Source organism: Diabrotica undecimpunctata, chromosome 3 (assembly GCF_040954645.1).
Source record: "Diabrotica undecimpunctata isolate CICGRU chromosome 3, icDiaUnde3, whole genome shotgun sequence".
Lineage (NCBI taxonomy): Eukaryota > Metazoa > Arthropoda > Insecta > Coleoptera > Chrysomelidae > Diabrotica > Diabrotica undecimpunctata.
The window spans coordinates 75,845,188-75,867,417 of NC_092805.1; the positions used below are offsets into that span (position 1 = coordinate 75,845,188).

The 22,230-nt window shown below is 35.9% G+C and overlaps 1 protein-coding gene and 1 long non-coding RNA gene across 3 annotated transcripts in view; both read left to right on the forward strand.

The window, feature by feature from the left end:
- sub (kinesin family member subito) overlaps positions 1–22,230 on the forward strand; it is a 245,003-nt gene that overhangs the window by 157,887 nt on the left and 64,886 nt on the right. The window lies entirely within an intron of this gene.
- LOC140435651 (uncharacterized) lies at positions 1,494–2,921 on the forward strand. The gene is made up of 3 exons (XR_011950214.1): positions 1,494–2,022; positions 2,078–2,249; positions 2,366–2,921. It is a non-coding gene; the product is annotated as an uncharacterized lncRNA (long non-coding RNA).

Consider the following 22,230-nt stretch of genomic DNA (forward strand, 5'->3'; position numbering starts at 1 on the left):
TACCTATGTATAACAATCTGCCATTTTAGCAGATGAATAAAACTTTACTTCAGGGAAATACCTCAAGTTATAGGCATTGAATCCAAGGCGAACAACAGATGGGTAAATTAAGTTACAACACTACAGCATAGCTGCTTTAAGTTTAAAAGTATGCCCAAATATTGTACATAGGCATTTACAAAATGTTTAATCAACTTTAAAGTGAAAAATTATTACTTAGTTAATAGATTTAAATGAAAATTTGCATCAAGAATTTTATTAATCAATATTTCAAAGCCGCAAAAGTTAAATGTAAGTTAAAAAGTCAGTTAAATAAAACTAAAAACTTATCAAGTCTCCTCCGCTTCCTTCTACCATCCTAACACTGGATGTGTAACTCCAAGGGAAAAGATACATGGAAAAGTGCTTCCATAAACTTCACCAAAATCATTTTTGAATAAAGCAAAATCAAACTGCTACAGACTTCTACATATGAACCCAAGCTGTACAGTCTCAAATCCATACAAAACCAGGAATTGGTGGTCTGGATTGTAAAATAAAACCCCAACTACTAAAGATCCAGATGCAGAAATCTCCAGATACTGAAAACTGCCCTAAAAATACCATCAAGTATTAGTACATGAAGTGAACCTTCAGATCCCTTCCCAATACTTTCCAAAAACTAGTTAGAACTGATATTCTTAGGTACAAAGAAAAAATGATTAACTAAAAAGACACAAAGTTTCTGAACTGTGAAAATGAACAAAATATTATGTTACAGTGAAGCTGAATTACTGAAAATTACAGATCTAAACCTCCCTTACCCCTTTTCTGTAATAGAAGGTTAATATACAAAAATAAATAGATCTAGAAATGCTTTAAAACAGAAATGTAAAATAATCTCATTTACCTCAATTTGAGAGCGTTTCCAAAATTAATCGACGTTTCAATAATATTCCAACAAGCTAAGCAGCATGTATACTTCCTCCAAAATGCTGTGACCACAGGGTTAAAACTCCCTTAACAGGTTAAAAAGCATGATACATCACAAATACCAAATTTCCATCAAAATCTTGCGAAACTCCAAAAATACAACTATCAGAGGCTTCTTAAATAATAATAGACGAACTTCTTAATCTCCACAATCCGTGATGGTTTCAAATTACCATATATTAAATTAGAATTCGTCACTCACACCTGTTAATCATGCAGACATTTTAACGTCAAAATCAGAAGTGAGGAGTCCAAACGACGGACCCCGGAAACTGTCAAATCCTTGGGACACAATAGAACTACCAAAACACATCGACCATTGAAGTGATAGCCCCGAACGGCCGGATGACGTCATAAATCAAATCACCAAATAGACTTTGAGTACGATGTCTTTCACATGCTCTAACGATTCCTCATGCTAATCGGAGCGACAAAACTAAGTTGTCATTCGTACTCGTACGACGAGTAAAGAGCAAAACACACCACTCGCCATTCAACTGTTCCAACTATTCTGTACACGTGACCGAGCGACAAAACTAAGTTGTCATCCGTACTTATAAAACGAGTAGAAAGCAAAACATAACATCCTTGATGTCACCAACCACGGCATTAGAAACACTAGTTATGGTAGAAACATCTACCTAACCATGAAACACTTAAGTTCCAACCTATCCCATAGTGACATCACAGAACACACCGCTCGTGAAACGACACAGCGGACGTCTCCTGAACTACAGTCTAATAGCCCAATACCTGAGATATACGAAAAATCAAAACAGAAGAAAGGAGAACTGATAACCAAACATATTTTATTATTTATTATGAATGATGAAACGACTTTAATCAATTACAAAAGTGATAGAAAATAGTGTTTAATCGTAATTCTACTGATGAGAATGGGTAAACTCGACATTCTCAGTCCTGTGTAATACCTTACAAGAAAAGTTCTATTGCAAACCACCAGATGTTAACAACCAAAATAAAAGATTACTACTTAGCAAAACAAGATAAATGAATGTTAAATACATTTCTACTAAACACTCTAAACAGGTATGAATCAAACAACTACATACAGTCTGTTCTAATTATTATTAATATGTTTTAGAGAATATTAACTCAAGGAATCAAACTTCCTAATAAATTATAGCATTTATCAAGCTGAAATATTTTAGAGGATTTCTCTAAGAGGTTTTATGCTTTCCATATAAACACCCTAACAAGTTATAGTACCAGTCAGTCTGAAGCGGGCTGATTTTGGACTATCAAGAGACACACAGGTATGTACACACAATAGCCCCACGGTTACTTAAAACTAGAGTAAAAACCACATAGAGAACCCCAATTATACCCAAAATAAGAAACAAAAATAGCTAATAATAAATAACCTTTTTAGCAAAGTTTTCAACAAGTGGACGCTAACACAACAACTTTGTCATGATGGTCGATAGAAATATAATTACAGCCAGTACCCTTAACCGAATGAGGTAGCAAAGTGGACAAAACCTTTGGGCTGACAGTTAAAGTAAAAATGAAAAAAAAACTCTCAGAAAGACATTTCACTACCTATAAGGAACTATACAATATCTACACTTAGAAATTTCATATACTTTATTATGTAACAATGTTAAATAAATCACATAACAGGTACAAATTTACTTAATATATATCCAAATTACACTAACAATCCTAGGGTCAAAATAAATCTGTTACAGTACATAAACAGTTATTACAAAAAATATCTAAATGACATAACATGACATTGAACCTTCTAACAGCAAAACAAAATGGTTATATAAACTATGGTTATATACCAAATGGCAGAAAAATATGTACTGTCATGTGTCGAAATAAAACTACCCAAATTTTCTGAATTATTAATTAATTATAAAAAGTTAATTTTAATTCAAAGAAACTAAAATATGGCAATTAGCTGATACATAAAACTTATATTTATAAACTTTTTAAATTAACATGAGAGCAAATCTTGTGTATTAACGATAAATGTTTATTTAGAAAAATTTAATAAAACTACTCGCTTCACTGGCTCATTATTTCTTTTTAAAATATTTAAAAAAACTATTTTATCTTAGATTTGAATATAAAAATACTGTCCCACAAACTTCAACACAATCTAGATCCGATCCTTGGGAGACACAAAATGGATGCTGGAAAAATTCTGGGATAAATTAAATCAGATACCAAAACTGGACTTTAGGTTATCCTGGATGATAACAATATGTATTCGTTAAAACTCGGCTGCCTATTTCCCACTTAAACCATTTCGGCTTATCTAGTCTTCAGAACGCTGTTATCAAATCACTTGTTACAGGAAACACAAACGGTGATTGACTCACATTACAGAGAATGCATACATAGCATTTTGAGCTCAAATTACCTTCTCACCAAAACTCGTGGTATTGAGGAAAAACTTTACCGGTTTTTCAAAACTCTCCGAAAACGAACAACATCGAAATATCGATGACAAAATTCGAACTTAAAAATGAAAGCGCTCGTGACGTCATCCTCAAAAACGACAGAGCAATTGGCTTATTATAAACAAGACTAAAAATGTTTAAAATGTTAATCTCAGAGACGCAATGCTAAATGCTAAAGATTACAGCTATACTGCTGAAAATTGAGCGGAACGTGGTGTTCTCGTTGCCCGCCCCAAGGAATCTACTAATATTAGATTATGCATTCCTTTACTTCGATACTTCTATCCATGGAAGGTAGAGAAATATGTATACGATTAACAAAAATGCAAATGGCGTGCACACCGGCCGCTACAATAATTATATGTTAATTGTGCAAGATGCTCAATGGGAAAAGATGAGCATTCCCAATTTATGGTTAGTTTTACTGGATCCAGAACAGAGCAGATCATCGAGAGGGTCAGCTTCCTGAAACTGTCACCAAGTTGCATAGCGCAGACGAGAAACGTCACACTACTCACAACCAGCAAAGGGGTAGAAACGGTAGTTACTGGGTATTTAAAGGCAACTATCACCCAGCTACTGAAATGGCTGAGCAACCCAGTCGGAAACAAATAAAAATCCCAGATGGTCGCATAAACATTCAAGGGAAGAAACTACAGTGTATAGTCATAGACGAAATAGTCATAGGAGATAAACTAAGCAGTACACAGTGGCAGTCCATCAGAAGCCCACGTTGGCAATCATTAATTGCTACTGGAGCCACGGCGTCAATGGTGGTTATCGAAGTCAAAGTGCTATGGAAATACCGACGACACATTAGTAAACTATGGGAAGAGGGGTTCAAAGGGTGATCACAAACTATCGACTCAGACTCCCAGCCAGGAAGCATTAGACCAGAGACAAATTGAGGACGCCAGAACGTATATCCCCCTCATCATCTTTTCTTCGAACCAATCTGATTTTGAGATAAAGGTTGAGTCGGAATCAGACTCTGATGCATAAACTAGTATTATTAGGATTTTTAGTATTATATACTCAGTGACATTAGAAGTGTTACACCCAGAAGGAATAATTTCTTGAACTTAATTTTTTGGCAACATGGTAGATTTACATCAAGAATGAAACGATAACGTTGTCAAGAATTTTTATTAACAAGTAATCAAAAAAAAAATTAATAATGTGTTTGGCCACCCCGTAGCTGAATACACTCCTGTATACGTCTAGGCATGGACAAAATGAGATGTTCAGTGTCTGCTTGTGGCTCCTCGTTCCAAGCAACTTAAACTTCATGTATTAACTGTGCCAGAGTCTGTGCAGGATGGTGCAAAGTGGAGAGTCTCCTTCACATCATATCCCATACATGTTCGATAGGATTTAAATCCGGAACACGGGGCGGCCGTGGCAACACATTGACGCCAGCTTCTTGGAAAAAGTCCATAGTTTGATGAGCAATATGGGGACGCACGTTGTGTTGCTGAAAAAGGACGTCGCGACGGCCGTCGAGATAAGGCAGTAAACTGGTTTGTAAGATGTCTTCAACATAACGCGCAGCTGTGATATTGCCTCGAATAAACACAAATGGTGATCGGTTACCATAGGCAATAGCCCCCCAAACCATTACTCCAACTGACCTGTATACATGCCTCTCAACAGCAAACCCGATATCTCGTCGTTCTCCACGGTGGCGTCTTACCATCTTACGACCATTATGCATTCCTAAACAGAATCGTAATTCATCGCTGAATGCTACATTACGCCATTCTGCTTCCCAATGCTGCCGTTCTCTGCACCAATTCAAACGTTGATGACCGTGGTCCGCAGTCTAAGGAAGCAGTAGTCATGGGAGGAACGAAACCAGTCCAAAGGCTCGAATACGACGGTATAGTGTACGCATACTAACAGGTCTACCTACTACTCCAAACCATTGGTCAGCAATTTGACGCGCAGTAGCAAAACGGTCTCGCAGAGCCAGTAATCTAAAGCGCCTATCTTGACGCTCTGTGGTACGCCTTGGTTGACCAGTTGGTCTTCTTCGTATTCCTCTGCCTTAGTTTGTCCACACACGATAGACACGCATAGCCGTCATTGCCGTACAATTAACACGACGGCCAATTTCGCGATACGACAAACCCATATCTTTATACACAATACATCTACCCCTGTCAAAATCGCTAAAATGGTGGTAATTATGGTTTATTCGAACTCGAGGCATTTGATTACACTGAATACAATTAGACTGAGGAACAATAACTAAAAATTTCTATACGAACCGGTTTTCACAGGTCGGTCTCTCACAAAAAAATTTAAAAGATAAAACTTTATTTTTACAAAAAGTAGAAGAGATAAACCATTGGTATTGTTATCATAGAATGTTTTAAATATAGTCATTCTGTTGCCAAAAGATTAAATTCAAGAAATTACTCCTTCTGGGTGTAACACTTCTAATGTCACTGAGTATATTTTAAATATTAAGTTGTAGAAAGACTTGCACGGTTGAGGAAAAAGAGTAAGTTAATGACTATTAGGTTATCGTTATTAACTTTGTTAAATGTGATGTGTTTTAAATTAAGTAGTGATTTATAAGTAACCATATTTCTCTAACGGATATACCTAACATGTCGATGAGTGCCTGCTCTATTTTGTTGTTAAAGTTGCCAGTATGTTTAAAATCAAAATATTAACCAGATATTTGTAAAGTATCAGTAAAAGGTCTTTTGTGGTATATTTTTTTACAATATATAATGTTTGTCCACGTTTGGCTTACTATAAGACACCAGAGTGTTTAGATATTAGCGTTGCAATACATATCAACGCTTGAGGATGACCTCAAAATGAAAGATATAAATTTAGCAGCGGAACGTTGAAAAAGAGAGTTGTAAATAAATCACGTACTAGTAACTAACTTTGAACGTATTGTAGTCCGGGTAGTGTCAATATATCGGTGGTCTAGTACACAAATGTAAGTGCAGAAATATATTATTTGAGTTATTGAAAATTTAAAGTTTATTAATTCGCCAAAATTCACAATAATGTTCTAGAACATCTAATATACTTTCCTAAATTAGGTTGTAGTATTAGCTTAACCATGAAAATGATAATTTGTAATATTTGATTGTACAGTATTAACAATTTTGAAAAGTTCTCTGAAATACCTGTACTTACCTCATTTGGTGCAATGCAATTCTGTTTATTTTTTCTTAATTGCACTTACCACATTTCGTGTAACACAATTCTTTGCTAAAAAACGACAGTTACCAATTAATTTATACTTTTATGTAAATTAATAGACACAATTTAAAAGGAGACAATTTAGTAAAGAATTCTGGAAAATTTTCATAGTCCTCGGGGATAACCTTCTTTTGTAAAAACAGCACTAGGTCCTTTTTCTTTTTTTGGGAAATTGGTACGCGATATATATTTTCTATTTAAAATGACCGATTTTCCCATTTCTTTTTTCTAACAGAGCAAGTTAAACTTTATCCAAACGCAGAGCAGGGAGAAAAATATCAGGAAGGTCCGACCTAAACTTAAATCCGCTTGCTAGTTTACCTTTTATGGATTTGAAAAAGAGAAGTGAGGAGGGGAGATTTCAGAAAGAAAAAGAAAACAAGCACAGAAGAAAGCTGCTCACAATGCAAAAAGAAAGGTTTTTGACGAAACATTTTCCGAAAGTGATATTGAAGAAGAGGCAGTAGTTGATGATTATGGATCTGGATGATTTCGAAGATTTGCAAAATATTTCTCAGGATGAAACTTTAATGACCAAAGATTTTGTGATAGTTGGATACACTACCAAGAAATGATGCAAGTTTTTTATAGGACAAATAGAAAAAATATGGGTAGATGAATATTTCAGAAAATTTTTGAAAAAATCTCCAAGACTACTTCAACTAACTTCATTTATTCTGATAAAAGAGAATGAATTATAATACATGAATTATTAGTTAGTTTAGTGTACTTCATATTGAGTTTTTTTTAATTTTTTTTTATGGAATATGTTTTTATTTCTCGTTATTTCCAATTTCGAGTTTTTGTCGATGTCATGCAACTGTTACAAATTTTTCTAGCTAAATTTCGTCCTCCAACAGGCCAATAAAATTGTCTTATAGCTGAAAGTAATAAGTTAGGCCCTGGATGAAGTAATACTGAGTGTTTATGTGCAAAGATAAGTTTTGTCAATGGATGTTTTGACGACAACAAAACAGGATGTTTTTTATTAAATTCTAAGGAAGAAAATCGTAATCTTTCACCAACTCTTATTAAATTGTCTTTATCTAAAAATGGAGCAAAACTGCTAAACTTGTGCTTAGAAGGTAAATAGGTGTGTAATTTTATCAAAGAAAATTCTTCATGGAATTAATCTAATTGTGCCAATTTTAATAATAGTATATGAGCACAATTTAATTCTGAAACTGTTAAACATCCAAATACTCGCAGCTCTGGAGCTTTGCGGCTATTTGAAATAAATCGAAGAAGATAGCTATAGAACGTTCCACGTTAAGAAAATAACATTGCGGAGATAGAGCCATGTATTTCTTATGGACGATAGAAGCACAACGATGCCACGATGAACACAAGCACGATTCAGGGTTGTATAATTTGTATTTTCGTTTCCACAGACATGAATTAAATTAATGTTTTTTAATGTAATTGACCAAAAGTGCCCATTCGAAACAAGAGATGAAAAGTAGGGAAAATGATTTTAATTAAATAAATAGTATTTACAAAAGATAATTTTATTTTATCTTATGTTAATTATAGTAACGACAGTTTATTTGTTTTTCGGTAAGAATACCATATACCATGAATCATAGAAATCAGTAGAAAATATTGCTTAGTTAAATCATGCACTTTACCGGCTATTAAAGATTTAAAAACAAATAAACGGACCGCTTGGAATGCATATATCTAATTACTAATTGCAACTTAAAATAATACGGTGTGCGTATGTCAGCGATTTTATGTCGTTCTCTGAGACTACATAATGATAATAAGGCTTTGTGGTTCTTCAGTTGTTATTCTGACTTTACAGTTAAATGTTAATTGAAAATGGAAATTCAAAAATTAAGCCAAGGGAATATCTTGGACATCCGTGCAAAAAAAATGGTTTTAAATCTATTTAATTATCATCTAAACTTAAGAAGTGGTGAAAGTGTTAGAAGTTTAACCCATAAAGTAAGTGTTATTACAGGAGTAAGTTTTAGTACTATTTTTAAAATACGCAAAGAAGCTGCGGAAGGAGGACTAATGTCCATAAAAAAAAAACAAGAACACGTACCAAAAGTAGAGTGAACAACAGAAAGTTCACTTACGATGCAGTAGTTCATACACGGCTACGTGCCATCGTGCATAGTTTTTTCTTTAAAAATTTACCGCCGACATTGAACAAAGTTTTTGCACTGGTTAAAAAAGACAAATATTTAGCAAAGATGTCACGCACAACATTGTGGAGAATACTCCATGAAATGAACTTTGTTTTTTGCAAATGAGGAGTAAAGTCAAGCATGATTGAACGGCCCGATATTCTAAAATGGACGCATCAGTATTTGCGTGAAATAAAAAAATTTCGTTCTCAAGGATACACCGTCGTTTATTTGGACGAAACTTGGGTGAATGTTGGACATAATGTTTCCAAAGAATGGAAGGACCTCTCAATGACTTTAACCAGGGATGCGTTTGTTAAGGGGTTGTCAACAGGCCTAAAACAGCCGACACAACGAGGCCCCCGATTTGTTATAGTGCATGCAGGTAGCGAATTGGGCTTTGTAGAAGATGCTGCTTTTTGGTTTTTAGCTAAAAAACCTCAGCGGACTATCATGATGAGATGGATGGTCCTATATTTGAACAACGATTTAAGGAAAAGCTGCTTCCTAATCTTCCAGAGAAAAGTGTTGTGGTGATGGACAACGCTTCGTACCATTCGAGGAGAGAAGAAGTGATTCCGACACAAGCCTTCAATAAAGATCAAATTAAGACGTGATTGCTGGAGAAAGATATCTTTTTTGAAGAAGATTATTTAAAATCAGAGCTCATGGAAGTTGTAAACCCATACAAAGAAAAATACACAAAATATAAAATCGACGAGATGTGCAAAGAGAAAAATGTTGCCATTCTGAGACTACCTCCATATCATTGTGAGTTAAATCCAATTGAAATGGTATGGAGTCAAGCCAACAGACATAATGCCTCACACAACACAGAGTTTAAGGCCGCCGCTATGGAAGAAATGCATTTGGTGTAGTAACAGTGGAAAACTGGAAAAACTATTGTAAACTTGCTATTAAGGAAGAGCAAAAATTTTGGGTTATTGATGGGTTGATGGACCGTATTGATCCTGTGGTAATAAATGTGACGGTTGACAGTGACAGTAATGAAAGTGATAGCGATGATAGAGAAGATGAGGATGATGTTAATATGCAGTGAGTAAATTATGTGATAGTGTACAAATCGACGGACACAAAATGCCAAATCCGAAAAGTCTTATAGTGAAGTGACTAGTGATAAGTGTAGTAGTGTCTGGGGACTCGGAAGCCCTGAAGAAGACATCAGAGAGGATGTCGAAAGCTCGGCCCAATGGATATCGACGGTTTAACCCGGAAGAATGGTGACTTTAATATTAATTTTTATAATAGTATTAATCTTAGCTCTAGGTTTAATTGTACTAATATATACAGTATACTGCCTCTATAACGAACACCGTTATTACGAGGTTTCGCTTATAACGAGGTACATTAGATGTCCCGTAAAATTTCTATTGAAATATAACCATCTATAGCGAGGCAAATTTGGTTATAACGAGAAAAATAAAATTGAAAAACGTGTTTTTTTACGTTTTTGGCCCGGACGTGGCTATAAATAAATACCTTTTTAAACGGCCCCGCAATAAATATAACTGCCGCCCGCAATAAACTTTTTTACAATAAATACAACTGTTTCACATATTTAGAAAATATGATAGATAGAATAATACTGAACAATTTAAAGCAGTCAAAAATGAGAGAATTCTTCCAATTGCAGAATCAATAGTTTATGTTATCCTTGAAAATGGGCTTTATACATTATGTAGTTGGGAAAAATGCAAGTACAGATTTTTTGTTTTAACCTATATCACTGACAATAAAAAACTCTTTTTGTTGTAATGTATTTCATTGACAATAAAAGTAAACAACTTTTTTTCAAAAACGCCTTTCAAACAATATTTATTAGCATCTTATATTGCTCCGAATGGTTTCACTATAGGAAGTTAATGTTTTAGAAAACTACATATTCATATGTATGCACAGTATTATTGTTGTCTGATATAACGAGATCGGCTTATAACGAGGTAATTAGTCTGCCATTTCAGTTCTCGTTATAGAGGGAGTCTACTGTATATATATATATATATATATATATATATATATATATATATATATATATATATATAGAAAAGAAATTTAATCTTTGCAGATAAGTTAAATAGTAAACTCTTAAATATTGGGGAAATCTGCAAGAAAGACTCTAATGAGTATCAATTGTTTCGCCGAACGTTTTCGCCAAGGAGAATTAATTTGGCTTTTTCAGGGCTGAAAGATTATAAATTATAATTAGCTACCATATATTATCTATTAACACATTATTGATCTTACCGTAACTTAGAATTGTAGAGTTAGAATGTTAAAAAACTTAGCTAGTAACAACATAGTGGTGTTTTTTGTTAGTATGTGCAAAAAAAAGTTTTTTTTAACGTTGGAAATGTATGGTAGCTTTGAACTTAAAACGCAAAGGTTTACCCAAGGTTAATCGAAAAACCCAATGTAACTACATTTAAAAGGAGGTAATTCTTTGAATTGTCGGTAATAACTAAATTTTTGATTGTTAGAAAGTTTAAATGTGAGGTTCTGTTTTATCAGAACGCATGTGCTGACAATTCAAGTAGTTCTTTTGAATCTTTATGTCGTTAAGGCTCATTGGTAAAACCGAATGAAATTAAATCCCAGTATAGGGAAATATTATTTTAGATTTTATTTTTTTTAATTATATTATATTGTTCATGTATTATTATAATAATATCTTATTGAGATGTATCTAAGAAAAGCAAGGGAATGTTATCTTTTTTAGTTATTCTTTTTTAGTAGTAATGAAAATTAATTATTAAAGTAGGTTAGTTGTTACTGGATATATCAGTCAAGTTAGTTATCTGTGATGTTGTATTGTTCTTGGTATCTGATTTAAGTAAGAAGTGGTATATATCGCTTAGATTCTTAATGTCACTCTTAACATTGATGGAGAAAGTGTTAAGGAAAATATAAGACATTTCAATGAACTCTCTTTTAGATTTATTGTTCTCACGGTGGAGAATTGTAGTGTTAGTATAGTCCATGAGATGACCAGTGGAATAGACATGTTTGGCTAATGCACAGCGGTCAGGGTGAAGTCGAGAATCACTTTTGTGTAGTGTAATACGTGATTTCAATAATTGAGATGTTTGGCCGATGTAGGAATTGCTGCAAGAGATGCATGGAATGTTGTAGACAATGTTACTAAGCCTATCTATGGGAGTCTTATCTTTTATCTTAGAATAAAGATTATTAATTGTTAGGGCTGATCTACAAGCCACATTAAGTTTAATGTTGTTATTATTATTACCAAAGCTATTTTCAACACTTTTCAGAATCCTTGTTAACCCCGGAGTGACATCTCTGAAATATGGTAATGAAAAATATTTGTTGATAGGAGTATCCGAGACTGGGTTCCCACTTAAGACATCAGGATCAGCATTGTTAGTCGCGAAGGAAGGTGAAGTATCTTCGTTATGGATAGTATTAAACAAAATCTTATTCACTAATGGTGTTGGATAAGCGTTTGAAATAAAAAGTTTCTGTAGGATTTGTAGGTTTTTTGTATGAAATGAAGGATCTGATAGTTTTATTACTCTATTTTTCATCTGTTTGATTAAGTTGACTTTGGTAGAATTATTATGATAAGAGTGGTAGTTAAGGTATCTACCAGAATTAGTCGGTTTTTGATACCAATCTATTTTAATGTTGTTGTTTTCCCTGATCATCCTTATGTCGAGAAAGAGGACGGACCAATTACCATCTTCCCTCTCTATAGTGAACTGGATGTAGGGGTCATAACCATTGAAAGTTTCTAATAGTTCATCTACCTTGTCATTAGGTATAGCCAAAATGATATCATCAACATATTTTTTAATAAATGGAATTTGAAAGGATAGTAAGGAATGACTGAGTCTAATACATAATCCATAACGTAAGTTGCAATGATAGGAGAAATCTTTGCTCCAATAGGGGTACCGAAAGTTTGTTGATAGAATTTACCATTAAATGAGAAGTAAGTGTTATTAAAGAAAAATTCGACGATGCTGATGAATCTGTCATAAGACATGGGACAACAACCTCTAATACGGTCCCAGTTGATCTCTGTTGATGTCAAACATATTCCTAGATGAACGTTGCTGAATAAGGATACAGCGTCAAGGCTAACGAGAACATAATTTGATGGTAGTATGTAACCATTATATTTATTTACCATCTCAAAAGAATCTTTAATGTAATATTGAATTTCATAATTACATGCATTAGTAAGTATGTCTGTAACAAAAGCTGAGATATTTTCAGTGGGAGTTCCAATTGAAGCTACTATGGGACGAACCGATACCGATAATGTTGGTTTGTGGATTTTTGGCAAAGCATAAAACTTTGCAATGTTCCCATTATATGTTGTTAGTTTTTTCTTTGTGTTACGGTCAATCTTATTGGAAGAGGCTAAGGATGCGATTAATGTATTGCATTTCCTTTGTAGAGAAGAAGTTTGCTATCTACCCTGATATCATATATCGATATCAGGTTAGATAGCAAACTTTTAAATGTTGAGATTGCAACCAATCATACCAAATCAAGCCAAATTAATTCTCTTTGGCGAAAACGTTCGGCGAAACAATTGATACTCATTAGAGTCTTTCTTGCAGATTTCCCCAATATTTAAGAGTTTACTATATATATAAATTTCGGTATAGCGTCACGTTGTTTGCATAGATTGAAATAAATCAGTGCTTTGTTTGTCTTCAGTGGAGAACCATTTCTAAATGAAGCCAAACGTTTAAATTTAAATCTTCGTATCTACGAATATGAACATTATTTTCTGCGGAGTTTGTGTTTTTTGTTTTTTTTTTTTTTGTTAAGTTAGTTTTAAATAATGAGTAAAGTTTACAGTAGATCTATAATAACATCGATAATATACTACATATTGAGTTGTAAGTTATGAACTATTAACATCTGTATTTCTCATAAACTCTATGCCATCTGTTATATTTTAGAGAACTGATAAAGCTTTAGAAATATAAAGCGAAACGTCTTCGATAAACTTATGAAGTAGTTAACTGCTTTCTTTATTTGCCAACCTGAATGACCGATTAAACCTCTGAATTCACTAGTTGAATACTTTAGATGTATATATATATATATATATATATATATATATATATATATATATATATATATATATAATATATATATTGTTGTGGTATTCAAAATTGAAGAGTAAAAATATTAAATGTACGATGAAATCAATATTTCAGAGATTATAGAAAGTAAAAATACTCCGAACTGCCTGGAATCAACCAAAGGTTGAGTCATAAATAATCTTTTGTATAAATATAACAAGTGGATAGTGCGGGTACAATGAATAGAAGTTAACGATGGTTTTTTCCCATAAGCCATAAAGTGTTCCGTAATCCGGGTTTGCACCATGAACAGGACAATAAAAATAGTTAATAAGTAAATGGTTTTTTCGGAATCTGTAAATACCCAGTAGAAATTAAGTAAAGTTTGTAGGTATTTCTGATTTTATGTGGGGAGTGGTATGCAAATTTCTGATTGGCTGAGAATTTGGAAAGTGGTGAGATGGGTGTGTATAATGAGAGGTTGGATGGATGGATAGATGAGATGAGAGAGGTAGTTAGTTCCAGTTTCTTAAAGTGAATGGTTGGTTTTCGAGGTGGTCTCCAGGGGTAGTAAGTGATAAAGAATAAGTTGTGAGTTGGTGAAGTAAGTGTGTCCGACGGTAGTTGATCTGGTACAAATTTGTAAGTAAATTTTTCCTACTTGTATTCTACGTATCGCTGTTTATTTCGGAACGAGAGATTAAGTTTAGCGAGAGGAAAAGAGGCTGGCATCATTGGAAATGTACGTGCATTCGAAGGAGAGCATTGAAGACACTAAATTGCAATATCTTGTTTAATATTGTCAATTACATAGGAGGCTGCTGAGAACTGATAGTTAATTTTGTATAGAACGAGGAATTGGACAACTCAAGGTAGAGGAAGCGTTTCAACGGGAGAAACATTTATAATATATTCAATTTGAGAATTTTGGGTCAAATAATATATTGTTACGTAAAAATATGAGTCATATTAAAAACCTGTAAACATGTTTTTATTCACATGTTTATGTTTTAGATTGTACGAGAGCCTTCTATTTACCTGAACGGTACCTTCCAGAAAACGGTCGAAACGATGACCCGGATTAACCTTCTAGTATAATCAGGCTGAATTCTCGACCGGCTGTGTTTTGTTATATAATAACGGAGCTTTCATGGAAGGGACAGTTAGTATCTGAAGACTCGCGCCCGCGATTTTAAATGTTACGTTCGGATATATAAATTATTGTAAGACAAATTAATATAAATAAAAAAATAAATTAAATTCGTAAGTGTTATATATATTGAACCTTTTAATAAATTCACAACAAATGGTGTCGGAAGTGAAATCAAAGTAAATTAGACTTATAGTAATCAATCATAACGTTTTGTTCCGAAGAGAATATTTTTAAATCGTTAAAATGACGACGATTTATGAGCTGACAGTGACTAATTTAAGAAGACATCTTGAAGACAGAGAATTAGCTTCTACCGGAAAAAAGGCTGAGTTAGTCCAACGACTAAAGAATGCTTTGCTAGAAGAAGGACTAGGTCCAGAGACTTATATATTTGAAGATGCTGTCATCTCGTCGATTTCGAAATTAGAGAACAAAGTTTCTGGCGATATTTCGAAAGTTTCTGGTGACATCGCATCATTAGAGAACAAAGTTTCCGGCGACATCGCATCATTGGAGAACAAAGTTTCCGGCGACATCACATCATTGGAGAACAAAGTTTCTAACGAGATTTCTTCTCTGGAAAGCAAAGTTTCTGCTAACATCTCTTCGGAAATCTCTAAAGTCACTTCTGAGATGTCTGCCCTGGACGATAGAATGTCTTCGTTAAAAAATCAAGTTGCTGCCGATATGTTGGCCTTCGAAGAAAAGATAAAAGAGATGGAAAGGAAGATGGAGGAAACAGGGACAGCAGAGAGAGGTAACAATCCGATTACAGTGGAGATAAAAGAAGACGAGACGAAATGTAAGTTGGAGACACGGCCGAAATTTGAAGGAAGTGGAGGTTCTATTCATGTTAAAGTCCCAACTTTCGACGGAAAATCATCATGGAACAACTACATGAAACAGTTCGAATCAGTCGCAAGAGCGAATGGATGGTCTGAAAAAGAAAAGGCTGTAAACCTGACTATCACTCTTCGAGGAGATGCCTTAGATGTGCTTCAGACCATAGCCGTAGAGGAGACCGATGATTTCGAACAACTCAAGAACAGGTTAAATATGCGATATGGCCACGAACATTTGGAGTATGTATATCAATCGCAGCTTAAAAATCGTAGACAGAAGAAAGATGAGGCTCTTCAAGAATATGAGGTAGATATTACCAGATTAGTACGATATGCTTATCCAACAGCTCCCGAAGACATGATGGAAAAATTGGCCGTTCAAACGTTTATTGATGGTCTTCGTGATCATGAAATGCAGAGAACACTACGATTAGCTCGTCACAAGACGCTGGTTGATGTCTTATCCGCCGCCCTCGAATACGAGTCAGCTACGCAGTCCTCTGGAGGGTACAGTGAAGTTAGGACTGTAAAAGAGGAAGGAGATGAAGATAAACTTGACCAGCTGGTTAATATGATTAAGAGTATGACATACAAGAAAATGAACACCATAAGATGCTGGAATTGTGGCGAAATAGGACACGTACGAAGTTCATGTAAGCACCCTAGGTACGACGCAAATCAAGAAACTCACCACCAGGAAAACTAGAACGGGTCAGCCTTAGGGGGGCAGCTTTGACCCGGAACTTTTCCAAAGACCCTCTCATACTAATAGCTTCTTTGAAATGTCGTGAAGATAGTGTATATGTAGATGGAGAAATAAATGATAAAAGACATACGTTGTTGGTGGATACCGGAGCGACCAGAACCATTATACGCCCAACAGTTATAAACAGCCGTAAGAAACTGTTACCAACGAGGTTGCGACTTCGGACCGCTACAGGTGAAAATGCCAACATTCATGGAGAAATCCAGGTACAATTAGGAATTGGAGCAGAAAAGTTCGTCCATACTGTTATAGTTGCTGACATCGAAGAGGATGTTATATTAGGAATGGACGTAATGAATATGCATGGATTCCAACTTAATTTTAAGAATAAGGTAATCAAAGTTGGCAACGAGGAGGTATTTCTTTATCCACATAATGACAACACTGTGCAAGCAGCCATTAAAGAAGATACAGTCGTGCCTGCGAGAAGCGAAACGATCATAGTAGCGCGACTACAGGGAATTGTAGACGAAGGGACACCTGTTATGATGGAGCCTTGGAACCACGACGATGAGGTTGGCCGTGGAATAATAATTGGAAAGGAATTGGTGACTTCGGCTAAAGAAATTCCTGTGAAACTTGGAAAAGTAGGAACTTGTGTACCTGTGACATCCATAATCCGTCAGGCGACAACATCTGATAATTCCAACGACAAATTCGACCAAATGGTTGCAGTTGCAGGACAGTCTCTAAATCAGATGGAGAAAAGGAAATTAAGGGAATTTCTTCGGCAGTATCGTGATATTTTCGTACCGAAAGGAGGAAAGACGGGAAGAACTACCGTTGTTAAGCATAAAATTGATACTGGTAATGCTAAGCCAATTCATCAAACAGCTCGACGATTACCACAGGCGAAAAGAGAGGAAGCTGAAACGATTGTTCAGGAAATGAAGAAAGACGGGGTGATAGAACCTTCTACGAGCCCATTGGTCTCTCCGGTGGTCCTGGTTAAGAAGAAAGACGGAACGACGAGGTTCTGTGTGGATTACCGTTTGCTGAACAACGTTACCAAGAAAGATAGTTATCCTCTGCCTCGGATCGATGACACATTGGACACATTGGCTGGAAGTAAATTGTTTTCTACTTTGGATTTGAAGTCTGGATACTGGCAGGTAGAAATGGACCCAGTAGATAAAGAAAAGACAGCCTTCACCACAGGATCTGGATTGTGGCAATTCAACGTTATGCCATTTGGACTCTGTAATGCTCCTGCGACATTTGAGAGGCTTATGGAAAATGTGTTGAGAGGGTTATCTTGGAAAACATGCCTGGTTTATTTAGATGACATAATCGTCTTGGGGGAGACATTCGAAGAACATTTGAAGAATTTAGAAAACGTTTTTAATCGACTTAAAGCTGCCCAATTGATGTTAAACCCCAAGAAGTGCCAGCTATTTCAAGGTGAAGTCAATTATCTGGGTCATATAGTCAGTAAAGAAGGAGTGGCCGTGGATAAGGGAAAAATTGATTCCATTAAGGAATGGCCAGTACCAACGGACAAACATCAAGTTAGAAGTTTTCTTGGACTATGTACTTACTACCGAAGGTTTATCAAGAAGTTTGCAGATATCGCTAAGCCATTAACGCGACTTACAGAGGAAGCAAGAGAATACCGCTGGGATACAGACTGACAAAATGCCTTTGAGACCTTAAAAAAGCATTTAATAACAGCACCAATTTTAGGGTATCCACTGCCAGAAGGAGAGTTCATCTTAGATACGGATGCAAGTAATGTGGGAATTGGAGGAGTGCTGTCTCAGATTCAAGGAGGACAGGAACGAGTCCTCGGATATTTTAGTAAAGTTCTTTCAAAACCTGAGTGGAATTATTGCGTCACGAGAAGAGAACTTCTAGCAGTAGTTAAATCAGTAGAGCACTTCTATCAATATCTCTATGGCAGAAAGTTTCTAATCCGAACCGACCATGCCGCCCTTAAGTGGTTGATGCAATTTAAGAATCCAGAGGGTCAGATAGCCAGGTGGATCGAACGACTCCAAGAATACGATTTTAAGATTGAGCACCGGGTCGGAGTTAGCCACACAAACGCTGATTCTCTTTCCAGAAGGCCATGCCCAGCAGAGTGTTCCCACTGCAACAAAACGGAATCCAAGGAAGCAGCAGTGCTAAGAACGACGATGGTCAACGACGACTGGAGGCCTACTAAGATAAGGGAAGAACAAGAGAGAGATCCAGTTGTACAGAAAATTCTAAAATAGAAAGAGGAAAACCGTCGACCACCTTGGCAAGAAATATCAAACCTATGCTCAGTAGTTAAGACGTATTGGGCCCAGTGGGACTCATTTATCATCGAAGATGGCTTGCTCAAACGAGTCCTAGAAAATGATGACGGTTCAGAGAAGAGAAGACAGTTGGTGATCCCAAAGAGCAGAATAGCCGAAGTACTTCGTCAGTTACACGACAGTCCATCAGGAGGGCATTTTGGTGTAAATAAAACCCTTCAGCGAATTCGGGAACGGTTTTATTGGATGAACAGTTCCGACGACGTAAAAGACTGGTGTAAGAAATGTACTATTTGTGCTGCGAGTAACGGGCCTTACCGAAAAGGGAGAGCTCCTATGAGACAATATAATGTTGGAAGCCCGTTTGAAAGAATAGCTTTGGACATCGCTGGGTCATTTCCAGAAAGTGAAAATGGAGGCAAGTACAAGTTGGTAGTAATGGATTACTTTACTAAGTGGGTCGAGATTTACGCACTTCCAGACCAGAAGGCCGCCACCGTTGCAGATAAGTTGATCCAAGAATATATCAGCCGATTTGGAGTGCCTTTGGAGATCCATAGTGACCAAGGCAGGAACTTCGAAAGCGATCTATTCCACGGAATATGTGATAGACTAGGCATGAAGAAAACAAGAACTACAGCATATCATCCGCAATCTGATGGTATGGTAGAACGGATGAATAGGACAGTTGGCAAGTATTTGACAAAGATGGTGTCCGATCATCAGCGAGACTGGGACCAATATCTTCCGTTCTTCACAATGGCCTACAGATCTGCTGTTAACGAATCAACAGGCCAGACACCAGCCAGAGTCCTATTCGGACGCGAAATACGACTACCTTGTGATCTAGAGTTTGGGTGTCGACCTGGAGAAGACGTAGCAGGTGAAGATTATGTGATCGAATTACAAAGAAGAATGGACGATGTACATGAGTTGGTCCGTTCCCACCTTCAGATCGCTAGCGACAGCATGAAGAAATGGTACGATACACAAGCCGAAAAGGGTTGCTTTAAGAAGAACGACAAAGTATGGCTGTATAATCCCAAGAAACGAAAAGGTTGTTCTCCCAAATTGCAGCAGTTTTGGGAAGGCCCATACTTAATTATGGAGAAGATCAACGATGTCATCTACCGAATAAGCAAGATTCCGAGGGGAAAGCCGATGATAGTACACCATAACCGGCTGGCGTCTTTCGAAGGTGACCACGACGTAGATGAAGAAGTGGAAGTAAACCAAGTCCAAGACGTGTCTGACCTCACGTTTGAGGAATTCATGGGTGCCTATGGAGGTACCGGTAAAGCAAGACATGGTGTTACCACTGAAGAAAAGCAAGATCTACTCGCGCTCCCCGATGACTACTCGCTGGCCCTTACCATCCCGGCCAGTATCAAAGACGCACCAGGATTGGCATCCGTCTTTCGAAGTAAGTTTGGTCGAGTTGCAGAACTTCAATGCCAGGTGCCAGCTCCCGGTAAAACCTTGAAACTCCAAGATGCATCACGTTACCTTTTCTACCTGGTAACAAAAGACACTGCCCGTGACCAACCTACCTACCGAGATGTATGGGAAGCCTTACTTCAATTGAGAGAGCACGTACTAGAGTCCGACGTGCAAAAGTTAGCCATGCCAAAGTTGGAGTGCCGCCAATTAGATTGGAGGGTTATCCGAAATATGGTGGAGGAGATCTTTAAAGACACCGAAGTCCAGGTGTTAGTCTGTTGCAATCTGCATAGTTACTGGTGCGGAGAGAAAACCGTCCCTTGTCATTTTTATACAACTGGAAGTTGTAAAAGAGGGTCCAGTTGCCGATACCAGCATACCGTTCCAGTTCTAGTCCCGACAAGGTTCCAGGAGGAACCATCTTTTGAGAGGGGGGCAATGTTACGTAAAAATATGAGTCATATTAAAAACCTGTAAACATGTTTTTATTCACATGTTTATGTTTTAGATTGTACGAGAGCCTTCTATTTACCTGAACGGTACCTTCCAGAAAACGGTCGAAACGATGACCCGGATTGACCTTCTAGTATAATCAGGCTGAATTGTGAAAGGTGTGATATAAATCATAAATCAAAAAATTTAAATAATGTTTTATATATATTTTTTGTAAAGTTTTAAAATTAAAATTCTTGATATCACATTAACTGGCAACCCAACGTAATGGCTTTAAAATATCACAAGCTTTACATTTGATGATAGGGAAAGAGAGACGGAATAATTACAGGTGGTCCGGAGATTTTGAATGAATTTTGAATTTTAAATTATTTTGACAATTTTCCATTTGACAAAAATTTGATTTATTGAGTGATCGTATTTATTGAATATTTATTGCTTTGAATTATTTGATTTTATTTTACCAATCGTATATTTAATATTATTTTACTATTCGTATTTTTGATATTTGTCGTGAAAATTTATTACATTTTGGGAGAGATAAGTGTCGTGTCTGCAACATATAGAGTGTGGTAAAATTTCACATTTGGCGGGGACAAAAAGAGTAACAAAAAGAAACAACATGTCTGTCACAAGGAGACAAAGCAAAATGCAGGAAAGGAAGGAGGATAACAGAAGATGAAACAATTTTGGAAGAAGGATCGGATAATGAAAGAAATGTTACAATAGTTGAGGAGAGAAAAGAATCATCAGGAATAGATAACATATTACAACTAATGCAACTCCAGTCACAAAAAATGGAAGAGACAAAACAAACAATAGAGAAAAACCAAAGAGAAACATCACTAAAAATGTATGAAACAAAACAAACAATAGAAGAAAACAACAGGAATATAGAACAGCGTTTGGAAAATTATGAACAGAAAATTAAAGGATGTGTAGAGGAGATAAAAAGAGAAATGATACAACAGATAGAAAAGATTAATGAAATTAAAAATAAAATGGGAGAACAAGAAAAGAAAGTAGAAAACAAGATGAAGGAAATCAAGATTGTCCAGAAAAAGGAATTAGAACAGTTAGAAGAAAAATTTGAAATGGCGCTACAAGAAGACAGGAAAGAAGTAGAAAGGAGATTAAAGCAAAATGAAAAACATATTGCAGAAATAAAACAACAAAGAGGAGGAGAGAGAAAAGAAGTTATCGTCCATAGCACAAGCGAGGCGAAAGTACAATTTGGCGGGGACATTAGAACGACACACCCAGTACCATTTGTTAAAAATTTAAAAACCAAATTGCAACATATTGGAGATTTTGACGATGGCAAAGAAACAATTAGGAACCATCTGAAAGAAGGAGCAGCGTTATGGTACGAAAGCAAAGAGGATGAATTTGAAAATTGGACAGATTTCGAAAACAAATTCCTCAACTATTTCTGGGGGAAAAATAAACAAAGGGAAATTAATCAAGAACTACAAAATGGAAAGT